The 14,951-nt window shown below is 39.6% G+C and overlaps 1 protein-coding gene across 2 annotated transcripts in view; it reads right to left on the bottom strand.

Moving 5' to 3' along the window:
* ST6GALNAC3 (ST6 N-acetylgalactosaminide alpha-2,6-sialyltransferase 3) overlaps positions 1–14,951 on the bottom strand; it is a 306,384-nt gene that overhangs the window by 264,682 nt on the left and 26,751 nt on the right. The gene's annotated exons all lie outside the window — the stretch shown is intronic.

Genomic DNA, 14,951 nt, shown 5'->3' with positions numbered 1-14,951 from the left:
CATTTTACCCACCTCAGAAGGATGGAAGGCTGAGTCTGGTGGGATTTGAACTGCCAAATTGTAGGCACTGGCTGCAGCAGAAGTAGCTTGCAGTACTGCACTCTAACCACTGCGCCACAGAGGCTCCTCTTAAATATAGATGAATGAACAAGTATGGAAATGCAGACATAGGACAAGCAACCAATTCTATCAAGTACTCTATACAATTCATCTTATTAAAAGAAGAGATCTTCATTGCCACCCTTATTCTATCTTCTTGGTTCTCTTGGGTACCAGACAAGAAACGGGACTAGATGATTAAATGTTTGAGGAATTGGGAAATAAATTAACTGAATCTTTTGATAATAAATTGACTAAATCACTGGATATTAAATTGACAGCTTTTGAAAAAAGATGGAGGGGATGAAAGATCTGTAAAGATGAAAGGGGAGATGAAAAAAGAAGTCAAGAAATAGAAGGCTTTTGGAATTAGAAATACATGACCTGAGATTTGGATAACATGGGATCTACAAAGTCAAGATTAATGTGGATCTTAACAATTATTATGTTAGCCATAACAATAAAATAAATAAAATTATTGTGTAGGCTTTTATGTTATTCGTACCACATTGAGAATATGGAATAAATAATCAAGGTGACACCTCAGAGCACCTTTGTAGGTGTCTACACAAGAAGCATCTTACAGATCAGAAATAAGAGGAAAACACAAATGGCTAAATTATTTTGAGATATTAGAATTCTGTCAAGGAGAAACAAAATAAAATCAAGAGAAGAACTGGTGGCAGAGGGACATAATTGCCAATGGTTTTCTTATAAGAAATATTATAAGGATTTAAAGGAGACATCAGAGTTTATGGTTTTAAACTTTATAAGAATGAGAAGGAGTGAAAGGATATACAATAAAGTGGAATAAAAAATTAATTACAATATTACTATGGAACAATGGGAAATACGTGGTTGAAAGACTGAACTGTTATATTTCTAAAGAAAATGTTTATAAAAATATTTATCATTGTTTATATGTCACCAGGGAAATTGTCTTGAATGTATAAAGGCACTTCAAATTCATACTGGAAATAAGAAAAACAGGAACTGACATTTTATCATGCTTGATGTAAAAAAGTCAGAAAAATTTAAATTCAAATATGTACACTGATTGAACAGATGTTAAAGATTAATGTACTACCAGGATCAGAGGTCTGTCCTCTGAGCCTGATGGACAAACAGTTGGGAAAAAATAATGGAATTTTATTTTTGTACAACAAACTGCAGCAAGATTATCGTATGGAAAGATTTTGCAATATCTACAGTGAAAGAATGGTTGGAGATAATGAAATTTGCTGAGATGGCAAAATGACTTCTTTCATTAAAGAAAAAGACAATATTCCTTATGGGCATTGGGAAACCTGTTATGGACCTCCCAAAGGTGTTTCAAGAGACAACGGAACTTTCTTGTTTTTTCCTTGAAGTTGTTTTGCTTCTCATTTGAGGAGCTTTTTCAGTTCTCTTCTTGGATGAAGCTTCTGGAATGAGAAGCAAAACATCTTCAAGGGAAAAACAAGGAAGTCCAGTTGCCCCTTGAAAAAGCACCAACCATGACCTGGATGGCTGAGAATCTCTTATGGACCTTTTCCAGACAACAAAAAATAATGAACTTATATGATTTATGGTTTGGATGATTAGGATATATAAAGGATATATAAAGAGACATGCTGTGATTTTAGAAAAAGAGATAAATTTATAGTTGCACTTATAACTGCTGTAAAAAAAATCAGAAGTCATGTCTTTGTGTCTTTTTTGTTTGTTTTCTATTTTTTTTACTTTTCTTTCTTTTCTTGTACTTTTAGCTTTCTTTCTTTTTTCTTCCTTACTCTAGTTTGTATTAGCTTTTTTATCTTTCTTTTTAAAACTTTTAGTAAAATTTAATAAAATTATTTAACTTTTTTTCAAAAAAGAAAAGATATCAGACACTATGTTTTAATTTTAAAATTAGACCCTATCATAATAAGCAAGAATGAATCAACCTTTCATGAGAAATCATTCCTTGTGGACAAGTTCTTAACCCTCAAAGTTCAAGAGCTTGAATTCAGATAAAAAGAATACCGTATAACTCTTGGGCAAAACTACAACAAACATGTCCCCAAATCCCATTTCAGTAGACAAAATAATGCTGACCCACCAAACACCTTTCAAACAGCTGTGGAGTTTTCATCACAGGATAATCTGGCAAGATCCTAAAGGCTGCTAAAATGCATTTCTTCCAAAAGTATCTTAAAAGTACTTCTGCCATGTTCAAAAAGATTGGAAACGAAACTGAAAAACAGACCGTACATAATTTAAACAAATGATAAATTCAGAACTTTTTGCAGAGAACCTGATGGGATGAGATCGAAATCCCAATACACAATGCACGTTGCTGCCAGAAGGACACCTTGGAAATGACCTCTCTATATTTCATTCCTAGCATTTTTCCTCTTCAGTTTTCTGCATGGCATCATCATCCACACTGTCCTGCTTCTGATCTATTGCTGAGAGAGTTCTATAAAATGTCCTTCATTCTCTAATTTAATGCAAATCCCCTGTTCATAGCATTCCTTTTGCTTGGGGATGATTAAAAACATGGATCTATGAACTAGAATGGTTTCCGGCCATTTGTCTTTCAGAAATGCAGCCCTACATTGCAAGACAATACACAACCATTCTTTTTGTAATGCCAAATACATACCCTTTAGTTTGCAAGGAAACTCAGACAAAAGCAGTGTTTTGTAAGGAGCGACAACCAAAAGATATTTAGGATGGAAAATATTCAGAAAACAATAACTGGCAATTAATTTGTAATGCAAAATTCATGTTGTGGAAGTAAGCCCTACTGAATATAAGGGGATTATCATGTAGGGTTTAGAATTTGCTAAGTAAATTATTCTAGACAAATAATATATGCTTTGAGACTTAGAAATTATAATCAGAACTAGGGGTGACCATGGGTTGGGTAAAAAGTCAAAATTACTCTTTAAATACACATTTAGAATCATTTATATCAGTGGTCCCCAACCTTTTTTGTACCAGGGACCGGTTTCAAGCAGAAACATTTTTCAAGGACCGGGGGGAGAGAGAGAGAGAGAGAGAATCCGAGTTTGGTAGTTTGCTTGCAGGCGTTTCATTACCTGACTAGGTAACATCTGATGTTGTTACCTGGTCGGAGTAATAACGCATCTGCCAGCAAACTCCTGGTCAGGGAGCGCCTCGGCCCTGCCTCCCTCAGCCCCATCCCTCAGGTGTCTCCCTCCCTCCCTCCCTCAGGTGTCTGCCTCGTTCCTCTCTCAGTCACTCTATCGGCTCCTACAGCAGCCCAGGAAGAAACTGCTTCAAAGAAGCCGGGGTGGGGGTGGGGTGGCTTTCCTGTCAAGCCACAGCTTCCCGAGCGCCGTTTCACCCCACCCGCCCGCCCGCCCGCCCGCTCGCGGTTCAATCCACAGTGCTCGTTCTACCTGCCTGCCTGCCTGCCTTCTTCGTTTCGGAGCAGCTTCGGCTGATAAAAAGAGGCGAATAGTTATTATTCTCAGCGAAGCTGCTCCCAAACAACCAGACAGGCGGGCAGGGAGAGCGGAGCACTGTGGATTGAATCGCGGCGGGCGGTAAAGTGGGTGGGTGAAACGGGCGCCGGGAGCTGCGGCGACAGGAAAAGCCACCCCGGCTTCTTTAGGCAGTTTCTTCCTGGGCTGGTGGAGGAGCGAAAGCGACTGAGAGAGCTGAGCCAGAGAGCAGGACAGGCTTCGGTTGCTTCCTCCCTCCCCTTCTTTCATTTGTGTCCTTGATCCCGATCCCAGCAGCATTCACCGAAGCGAAGAAAACGCCATTTTTTTAATTTTTTTCTTTGCGGCCCGGTAAAAGTGCTCCTGACCCGGTGGTTGGGGACCCCTGATTTATATGAACATGGACTAGGATAGGAACAAAATTAAGAGAGTCTGCATCACTGAAGACCCAATGAGGATAAAGAAAGCTACTGTAAAATATATGTTTAATGCATCCTTTAATTTTTTACTATTTAGGGATAGAACCAAGCACAAAAATACAAATGCCAGCATGTAATTTTTCCTCTGAAAGCTGCACAATTCTTAGTGGATGGTCCAAGAAATAGAGAAAGCAGGAACCGATTTGCAATTGAATTTACTGCAGTTCCTTGGAGCTAGATAAGAGATCACAACAATGGCACTTTGCCAGACCTAAAAGAGAATACATGGTATATAGCAGTGATAGCTAACCTTTTCTGGACCAAGTGTCCAAAGCACACACGTGTGAGCACCCAAACCCCCAAAATGCAATGCGCGCCCTCCTGCACGCGTCCCTCAAATATGACCCGCTCTCCCACACATGCGTGCATGACCCACCTGCATGTGACATGACCCCCTGCACATTTGCAAAAGAGACCTGAAGGCCAGCTGGCCGGCAGGATGCGCAGAAGCATGCGCGTCAGAGCTGAACTGGGGCGATGGCTCGCGTGCCATCAGAGAGTGCCATAGGTTTGCCATCAAGGGTATATAGAAATCTTCCCTGGACAATTGTTGAATTTTTCCCCCATTTGCTCTTCTGGCTTGGTTTATTCCAAATGCTAGCATTATCAAAATTTCAATTCCATCCAGATCACTATTTTCACGCATTACAACTTTCTTATACCAAAATTCACTCTCATGAGAGCAATTCTCTCCATTTAGGATGTACACTAAAAGAACTGCAATTTTCTTTATAAATAATCTTTTCCACTTAAAAGAAAGTGAATTTGATTATATTGATAAAGGTTTTGCTATCAGCTATTGGGGGGGAAGCAAAATGGGCGTTGGTAGAAGTTACCCGGAACACCCTTTCTATCTATGCTGCGGGAGAGCCCAGGATGGGTTGACTCCTTCCTATGACGTCATTTAGCTGAGTCTGTACTAAGATATAAAAGCCAGCCCCCGGAAGAGACCCCAGCTTTGGCGAAGATACTTGACAGACTGAAAGGTGTCTCTGAAAGCACAAATGAATACAGAAATATGACTTACTCTCTCCGGACGAATCAAGGGAGGGGCTGGGCTCTCTCGCAGCATAGATAGAAAGGGCGCTCAGGGTAACTTCTACCAACGCCCATTCTCCTCCATGCTGCATCGAGAGCCCAGGATGGGACATACCAAAGCTTGCATGTCCACGGGTGGGTCCTCATCCGGCTCATCACACTGACTGTTGAACCACTCGTTGAAGCACCCGTCTGCCGAAGGCTGAAGTTGCCGAGGCAAAGACATCCAGACGGTAGTATCTGATGAAAGGAGACGGAGATGTCCACGTGGCCGCACGACAGATCTCCTCCAAGGGTGCTTGGGTCGCCCAGGCAGCAGAAGTGGCTGCGTTTCTGGTAGAGTGCGCCGTCAGACCTCGAGGAACCGGAAGGGCCGCAGCTTTGTAGGCCTGCTCAATGCAAGATCTGACCCACCTGCTAACAGTAGGAGAAGAGGCCTTGTGCCCCAAGTGAGAAGGGGAAAGGAAACAAAATGGCTTCAGACTTCCTGAAGGAGGAAGTGCGGTTAATGTATATTCTAAGAGCCCTACCAACGTCTAGCGAGTGCCACTGCTGCTTGAAGTCATGGTGCGGGAGGGGGCAGAAGCCAGGCAACATAATGTCCTGGGACCTGTGAAACAGGTGTTAACCCTTGGAATAAATGAGGGGTCCAGACTGAGCACAACCCTATCATCGTGAAAGGAACAAAGGTCCTGTCTGATGGAAAGAGCATCGAGCTCGGATACCCGCCTGGCTGAAGTGATGGAAACGGGGAACACTACCTTTAGACTCAGGAAACGGAGAGACAATGTTCTAAGGGGTTCAAAAGGGGACTTTGTAAGGGCATAAAGGACCACATGAAGATCCCAGGAAGGATACCTGTGAACCACCGGAGGGTGCAGGTTGGAAGCCCCTTTCGAAAATCTCCTGACTGAAGGGTGATGGGATAAGGAAGGAAGCGAACCCCATGAAAGAACTGAGAGGGCCTCAACCTGCCTGCGTAAAGGTGTTGGGGGCCAAACCTTTCTCCAGATCATGCTGAAGGAATCTAAGAACCTCTGCCAACTGGGCTAAAGCGGGAGAGAGAGACCCTCCCTAAGGCACCATCGGGAAGGGCCTTCCAGTTTGCATCATAGATGCACCTTGTGGGAGGTTTGCGAGATGCCAGGATAGTGATGATGACCCTTTCAGGAAGATCAGCCACCTCTAGCCACTGCCGCTCAAGTGCCACATGATCAGCTTGAGCCACTGGGGCTCCGGGTGGAGCAGAATCCCCTGATGAAGGGAGATTAGATGGGCTGGGATCCTCCAAGGAGAAGCCACTGACAGGTTGACCAGGTCCGCAAACCAGGGCATCCTTGGCCAATAGGGTGCCAGGAGGGCATTGGTCCCCTCTGCTCCCTGGCAAGGAAACCTGGTGAAGAATCTGGTGACCTGGGCAATTTGAGGAGTGGAGAAGATCCACCTCTGGCGTTCCGAATCTGAGGGAAAGGTCCCTGAATAGAGAAGGAGGAATAGACCATTCTGCCTGGTCAACTAGGCTCCTGCTGAGCCAGTCGGCCTGGGAGTTGTTGATCCCAGAGAAGTGGTCCGCTGAGATTGACAGAAGCCTGTTGGAAATAAGGCCCAGATCTGCTTAGATCCTGAAGATCATTGTACTGCAAAAGCCTCAGGAGACCAGGATGGAGGATGGAAAGGCTCAAGATAACTTCTCCTCCCCTGGGAAGGCTTGGCTGGGGCCCACGGGTATCACCTGAAACATGCTGTAGTTGCACTCCCTTCTGCTGAATAGTTCTGTTGAACTGCCTCTCTAGGGCTGCATGTCTGCGCTTTCCTGCCCTCAACTCAGCCTGAGTTGCCTTCTTAGGGGCTAGAGCCTTAGCTCTGATTTTAGCAGCCACCTCCCTCTGGACTGATTGGGTGCATTGCCTACAACTTTTTCTCTTATTGGGCTTAAGAGACTGTCCCACTGGGGGGGGGGAGCTCTGCCTGACCCTTATCTTGCTCCATTTGAAGAATAAAGGCTCTTACGATGGAAAGAAACTGTTTGTAAAAAAAATTTATTAAGCCCCTTAGGATATAAACCCATCCTGGGCTCTCGATGCAGCATGGAGGAGAATAGACAGCTCCTTAAGTTCTGATTCTTAGGACCAAAAAAACTCACAAGAAGGAATAATACAATAATCATTTACCTAAGGAGGGAAAAAACCCTCAAATCCAATAAAGAACTTAGTTCAGCCACTTATTACTCTCTGTCAGAAAACCTACATCCTAGCATGTGAATGTTGAGGAGCCAGAAAATAAAAACATTTGGACTTTAATGCTTAAAGTGGAAGACAGGTTAGAAGCAAAGGTCATATTACAGCTAACAACCACTTTTATGCTACAGTTATAAAAAGGGATGCCCACAAAGTCTGTGCTTTATAAAACCAGCACACATTTTAACAAAGTGGGAGATATAAGTAAAAGAACATAAGCTTTTGTCCATTCTGCTGGCAACAAAAATGTTGTGCTTGATAGATGCAGGCTTATTTTGCATAAGTTTCAAAATACAATTTGTGTTCACTCATTATTAATTCATTAAATAACTACCATCAACAAAGAGGACCTAAACACTCACATAACCGAACCTAATTTTGAAATTATTTTTACAATGATCATTAATCAAATCACACAATTGACAGTCCATTAAGGAAATCCATTTTCCTGCGGAAAACCAACAAAAACAACCCCACCAAAGAAGGGGAAATAACATTGCAAATTTTCATCACATAATGGTGGGACACTGCAAATGGTTGTAAATGCAAGCTGGTTTGCCAAGCACTTGAAATGTGATCATGTAACCAGGGAAGATGATGGTGCAATGTTTTCTGAAGGCTGGAAGCCCTTTCCAAGGTTGTCATAACCTCAAGTGGTCATTAAATGTTTAGTCATAATATAAACACAACTTATCAAGCTTTGTTATCTGTATTTTTTATAGATCCTTTAAAGTTTTGCTGGTCAGCCCTGGTCAGCAAAAGTCCATTAAGGCACCCAATCTTTTGGGCAGCAAGGACCAATTCTGTGGAGAGAGATTTTTCCATGGAGTGGAGGGGGCGTGGTTTTACATGTGGTCTGCATCCCGTAGATGGGGCTTCACTTTTTTGCATGGCCAGTTTTCTGGCATGCTGTGGACGAGTACCGGTCCATGGACCAGAGGCTGGGGACACCTGAATTAAGGATTACCAGAAATAATCACAATCTATTTGAATCTTGATCAAACAAATCCAATATTCCTTTCTTTTAACAAGCTTTATATTTAATTCAACATGTTCAGTGCTAATAGTATTTTGTTCCATTATATGTAAGTCAAATTTAAGTGCTCTTCTCTTTAATTGTATTTTTTAATTTCTTCTGCTTCCCGCTAATGTCAAATTCTTATCCTATCGTGTCTTTTTTATGAATTCAAACAGCAGCGTTTTCCTGTGTGAAGAATTCTTATGATTAATTTCAAAATCTTATTTTGATGCCATCTGGACTCTTAGTTCATTTATAATTTTCCCAAATCAACATTCTAGTCACCCTTTTCTGTTTATTAAAAATATTCTGTCATTAAACTTATATTTAATACTTCTTTCACTATGTAAGTAAAGGAAATTCACTGATATATTGTAAAAAAATCAAAAAGCCTATCTTGATGGCAAATATTGAAATCAAATTTTGTTCTCTCCTATTCACACAAAGCTTCTGCAAATAACTACAAGTAGCCCTTGACTTACAATGACAATTGGGACCTAACATCCAGTCATAAGTCCTTGTAATCATAAACTGAGGCACTAACATCACTTGATTCACTTTTCTGATATTTTTGTGGTAATTGTTAAAAGAATTGCTGCAGTCATTAAGCTTAGGTTCACTACCAATTTACTTCCAGTATAGAGAGAATATAGAGACTGTATTAAAAGTTGGACAAATGTTTTAAAGGACTTTCTGTATTGAAGTAGCAAGAATTATGGCTTACTGGCCTAAAGATAATGGGTAGATATGAAGATACTTTATATGAAGTGGTTGATTGATTGATACACTGATTATGTGCCATCAGGTCACTTTCAACTCCAAGTGACCACATAAGATGGATTTTCTCCAATGATTCTTCAAATCATGGATTATATTTACACGTGTGCTTGGATTTAAACAAAAAAATAAAAAACGTCAGCACTCATTTCAATGACACTTCCAAATAGGCAGCCTAACAAAATAGGCAACCTGCTATTTTTCTGAAAGTTTCTATTTCATAACTCTTCATGGTGGCTTCAAACTGTAGCCTGTAAATTTATAGAAAATTGTACAGATGGGAGCTGCAGTTCCCAGATCATTTTTATTAGCAGGTTACAAAGCTGAACAACATACTGAGACTCACTTCCTTTCCTTTCTCCCCCACTCCCCCTACACACCCTGGAATGAATATAGCCAGACACTCTGCACAGCTTCCTGTTGTTTCAAGAATCAATTCAGAGTCAACAGGCCTCAGTTAAGAGGCTACAGGAACCAATTACTATTTGTTCATGGAGGTAAAAGTCTGGATGTTACCAGATTGACTTTTAAAGACCCATGACCATTAACGAACACCTCAGGGGGGTTGAAGATTTCAGTGTTATTCCTTCAGATCTTATTTTCATGGAAGCAGCAACTTGCTTCAAAATAGGCCAGGCAGGTAGGTATATACCACACTGCTTGCATTAAAAAACACATTTCCCAACTCAGAAACCACAGCATACATAGAGCATAATGCTTACCAAGATCATTTGAAGGACAAAAATAATAACTGCTCATGTTCTGCATGAAACTCTGCGGTCTTCTTCTTCTTTGTTTGTTTTCCACTATACTGTACCAAACTAAAATTAGACTAGACTGCAAAGTGGATTTTTAAATGAATATGTGCAAAAATGAAAGCATCATTTTAAAGAATAAGGTCTGGAAACTCAACATCAAAAATATGTATTCTTTAGTGTAATTCCATTGCTCTTTAGTATAAAAACGATGTCATGAAACGCTCTAAGTTGTTTCTTAGATACTACTAAGAGGAAGTGACTGAATCTCTTGCCCTACACTCTGAAAATTAGAAAACGCAATACTTGTTCATAGAGTCTTGTACTAGAGTTCCAATTGCAAACATCATATTTTAATAAAACATCATGAAATCAAATGTTGTGTGTACGTGTGCAATATTCTGCATATTATGATGAAGTTTCCACTTTCAATCTAAAAGTGTCCTGAAAGCACAGGGATTCTATAGGCTTATGTTGTAAAACTGTGTAAGAACTTCCATTAGATTCCATTGTAGGTGTTAATACCACTTTATAATACCTTGGTAAGACCACATTTGGAATATTGCATGAAATTTTGGTCGCCACAATATAAAAAAGATGTTGATACTCTAGAAAGAGAACAGAGAAGAGCAGCAAAGATGATTAGGGGGCTGGAAGCTAAAGCATAAAGAACAGTTGCAGGAATTGGGTACATCTAGTTTAATGAAAAGAAGGACATGATAGTAGTGTTCCAATATTTAAGGGGCTGCCACCACCCATTATCTGAAGGCAAAACAAAAAGCACTACATGGAAATTAATCGAGAAGAGAACCAACCTAGAACTAAGGAGACATTTCCTGACAGAACAATTAATCAGTGGAACAACTTGCCTCCAGAAATTGTGGGTGCTTCAATACTAGAGGTTTTTAAGAGATTGGATAACTATTTGTCTGAAATGGTGCATAAGATTCCCTACTTGACCAGGGGATGGGACTAGAACACTTCCAAAGTCCCTCCAATCTCTGTTATTATTCTTAATAGTGCAGAAAGTAAGTAGGGAAGTGACCACATTTGGGTTTCAAAAATCTGTTCAACCAATAAATGGTAGCAGAAGCACACAAAAAATGCTAGTTTTGCTTCCATCTAGTAACTGTCTGAAATTTTGCAGCCAACATCTGGTAGCCCCAGTTGTGCATCCTTTGAAAATGATTCAAAAGGACAATATTAAGACTCACATGTGTACTGGAACCACACTGCTTTCCAAATGAGAATTTTTTATTTTAAAAAATAAAATAAAAGCAGGGAGAAAATTGAATAATGGAATTACTAGGTATGTTTAACTGATATGGTGGTAGGCATTTGGAGAGAGAGTTTTGAAAGGTTGAAAATAAGCATTGAAGGATTATGAATTAGTGTGAAATATATGCATTGAGAGATATGATTGATATTATTAATTTTGCCTACACTAAAATGTATGATATATTGATGCCACACTATTAATGTATTGTTGTGCATATGCAGATTGAAATAAAAAAAATGGAAAAAAAAGACTCACATGTGCAAATATACCACCTTGCTGTTCTTTAAAGGAGCTTATTCTTTCTCAGACTTCCATGCAAGCCTGAAAATAGATGTTGTTGCTTTAAGAGTCACCTTCCTTAATAACTTCCTTCTTTCAACTCACTTTTGAAGCATTCTTAGTGATTACAACTTGTTGCTTCTTTGCAACCTATATGCATAATACCTAGAACCATTTTATGTTAGCCTGCCCAAGAGATAGCAGTTTCAATTGTTTTATGTAAACTATGATTGTCAGGTCCAAAAAATGAGGTCCACACATGAAGGTCCAATTAAACTGATTTATTGCTATTCATGCCTATTGCTACTCATGCATGTTATTTTGCATGGAGACATCATCATGACTGCTGTCAGATACAACTGGCATCATACAACTAATATATGAGCCGCGATGGGCAGCGGTTAGAGTGCAGTACTGCAGGCTACTTCTGCTGACTACCAGCTGACTGCAGTTTGGCAGTTTGAATCTCACCAGGCTCAAGGTTGACTCAGCCTTCCATCCTTCCAAAGTCGGTAAAACGAGGACCCAGATTGTGGGGGGGGGGGGCAATATACAGACTCTGTAAACTGCTTAGAGAGGGCTGTAAAGCACTGTAAAGCAGTATAGTCTTAAGTGTTTTTGCTATTGCTATTGCTATTGCTATCTAATTCAAATAAAAATTAGGCCTTGTCGATCAGAAAGATCGGCAGTTCAAATCCCTAGAGCCATGTAATGGAGTGAACTCCTGTTACTTATCCCAGCTTCTGTCAACCTAGCAGTTCGAAAGCATGTGAAAATTGCAAGTAGAAAAATAGGGATCACTTTGGTGGGAAGATAACAGTATTCCGTGCGCCTTTGGCATTTAGTCATGCTGACCACATGACCACAGAGATGACTTTGGACAGCGCTGGCTCTTTGGCTTTGTAACAGAGATCAGCACTGCCCCCTAAAGCCAGAAACAACTAGCACATATGTGCGAGGGGAATCTTTACCTTTACTTTTACCCCATTCAAGAAGCTAGGCATTACTGGTGTTCTAAATCTCAGGTATCTCTGCGTAAGGCAAGACATAGGTTCAAGGCAAAGAAGATCGTGCTAAAACATTCAAAACCAAGTATTGTCAGTACTATCTGTACTTTCAAGTATTACTTTGAAAATAACAAAAGAGCTGTCCCCAAAAAAGATGATGCACTTTGCTAGATATTTTGAAAATATCTGTAATGTACAAATGCATTATTTTAAAGGCAGCATATCTCTCTAAAATGGCTTCATGGCGACTCAATATAAGTTACTTATAATGACATGGACAGCCCTTAGGATTTTCTTCAATGGACTAAATATATGTCTAAAGTATTTATTGATCAACTCTTTAATGAAACACTAAAAGAACTACATTTTTCTATTCTTAGGTAATAGTTTACTATAGAAATTTACTGTAGAAACAGGTAATCCTCAACTTATGGCCACAATTGAGCCCAACATTTATGTTGCTAGTGATTTTTGACCCATTTTACATCCTTTCTTGCTACAGTTGTTAAGTGAATCACTTCAGTCATTAAGTGAATCTGGTTTCCCCATTGACTTTGCTTGTCAGAAGTTCGCAAAAGGGGATCCCATGACCCTGAGACATTGCAACTGTGATAAACATGAATCTATTGTCAAACATCTGAATATAAATCACATGACATTTCAATGTCAGAAGTGTGAAAAATAAGGTCACTTTTTTCAGTGCCGTTATAACTTTGAGCGATCACTAAATTAACTGTTGTAAGTTGAGAACTACCTGTAAATAATTTTTCGGTTAAAGAAAAATATTGAAGGCAATCCCTTAAATATTAATAACACATAGTCTAAAAATGTAATTTTGGATTAAATATTTATCATGAAATACACATAAACAGGTACGATGATATTTAAAAAAAATTCTTCTCTTCTTTCTGCACCACAAATATTTTATGTGGGCAATGACCTGTCATTACAATGTTCATTTCTCCTCAGTTTTGGAGCACTTAGATACTCCATTAATTGTTGGACAACTCTTTTGGCCTCCTCATTTCGTAGTCCATAGATGCTTTGCTCATTGCCATTGAGCCTTTGGTTTCTATAGTACTGAAACTGCTGCTAATGCAACCATTTGTGTCGCTTCACATTCACTGAAGTCTTATATCTCCTTGCTCTAGTATTCACAACCACAAACTTCTTTCTGACTTTATTCCCAGTCTAAGAATTTAAAGCCCAGTCTTTCTTTTAAAAGGCTCTATTTGTCACCACTTTTACAATATTGAAATAAGTTCCTCTTTGTAGCCATTTTCCAGCCTTTTTGCAAAATGTTCCATATACTATCAGGGAAATCTTTTCCAAATACCGAAAATGCCACTCGAGTTTGTGCATATCCCCTTTACGGTCATCTTTTGCTTTTATTTATATTGGATTTTCCAATATATTATATTTTAACAAGAAACAGAGAGACACCAAATACCTCCCACCCTTTTCTTGGTTTGTACAATACAGGATAGCCAAATGATGTTTTCAGATTGGGCTCATCAATTTGATTCATGTAATGGCTGGAGTCTTCCCAAAGCATTATAATCCTTGCTCATGGATAATTTTGCAGAGCCATTTCCAGTTATTGTAGCATCTGTTTCCTTTATTATACATACAATTATTATTTTTCATAGAAATAGGAAAATCATCTGCACAAAGTTCCTGACATGAAAATAACATTTATGCTTTGAAGGATAAATATTGGGAAGCAACATCTCTTTTATATCTGGGAAAATGAGTCTTGCAGAATTATTATTATTAATATTATATAATATTATTATATTATTATTTCCATGTGGACAAAAGAATCACATAGTCACATGAATCTGCACACTCACCCAAACACACATCATTCTGAAGACAAATGCTTCAGTGCAAAAGTATGCACTCTTTATGAATTTAAAAAATAATAATTGTGGGTCATTAAAAAAGAATGCTGAAACTTCAGAAACGTTCTTAAAATTTAGCAAGAGGCATCGTTACGGATTTAAAAACTTTAATGTAGCCAGGTAGCATTGCCAGGAGACAGTTCTGTCTAAGACCTTAGCAGCTGCCATAAGTTAGAAAGGACGGTGGTCTGACACAATTAACACTTGTTTTGCTACAGCATAATATTCTGCGACACTCATTTGAAATAACAAAAAGCCATTTCTTATAAGAGCGAGAGGTGCAATAAAAAAGATCAGGAGAACTTCAGGTCTCACATGACTATAATGCTCCTATATGGCAACTGGCCCATCGTCATGTGGGGCTGTGATGTTCTCTTGTGGCGGGAAGTGGGGTGCACTTGAAGGTTGAACCAAGAGAAGCTGGGAATGCACACCAAGAAGTATAGCAATAGCAACATCACTTAGACTTATATACTTCTTCATAGTGCTTTTACAGTCCTCTCTAAGCAATTTACAGAATCAGCATACTGCCCCCTCATTTTACCAACCTCAGAAGGATGAAGTCAACCTTGAGCCGGTCCAGATCGAACAACTGGCAGCATAAGCAGAGTTAGTCTGCAATACTGCATTCTAACCACTGCGCCA

The sequence above is a fragment of the Notechis scutatus genome, chromosome 3 (genome assembly GCF_049901735.1).
Source record: "Notechis scutatus isolate UNSWTSFEM ecotype Mainland chromosome 3, rNotScu1.2, whole genome shotgun sequence".
Lineage (NCBI taxonomy): Eukaryota > Metazoa > Chordata > Lepidosauria > Squamata > Elapidae > Notechis > Notechis scutatus.
This window is presented reverse-complemented; position numbering and strand designations above follow the sequence as displayed.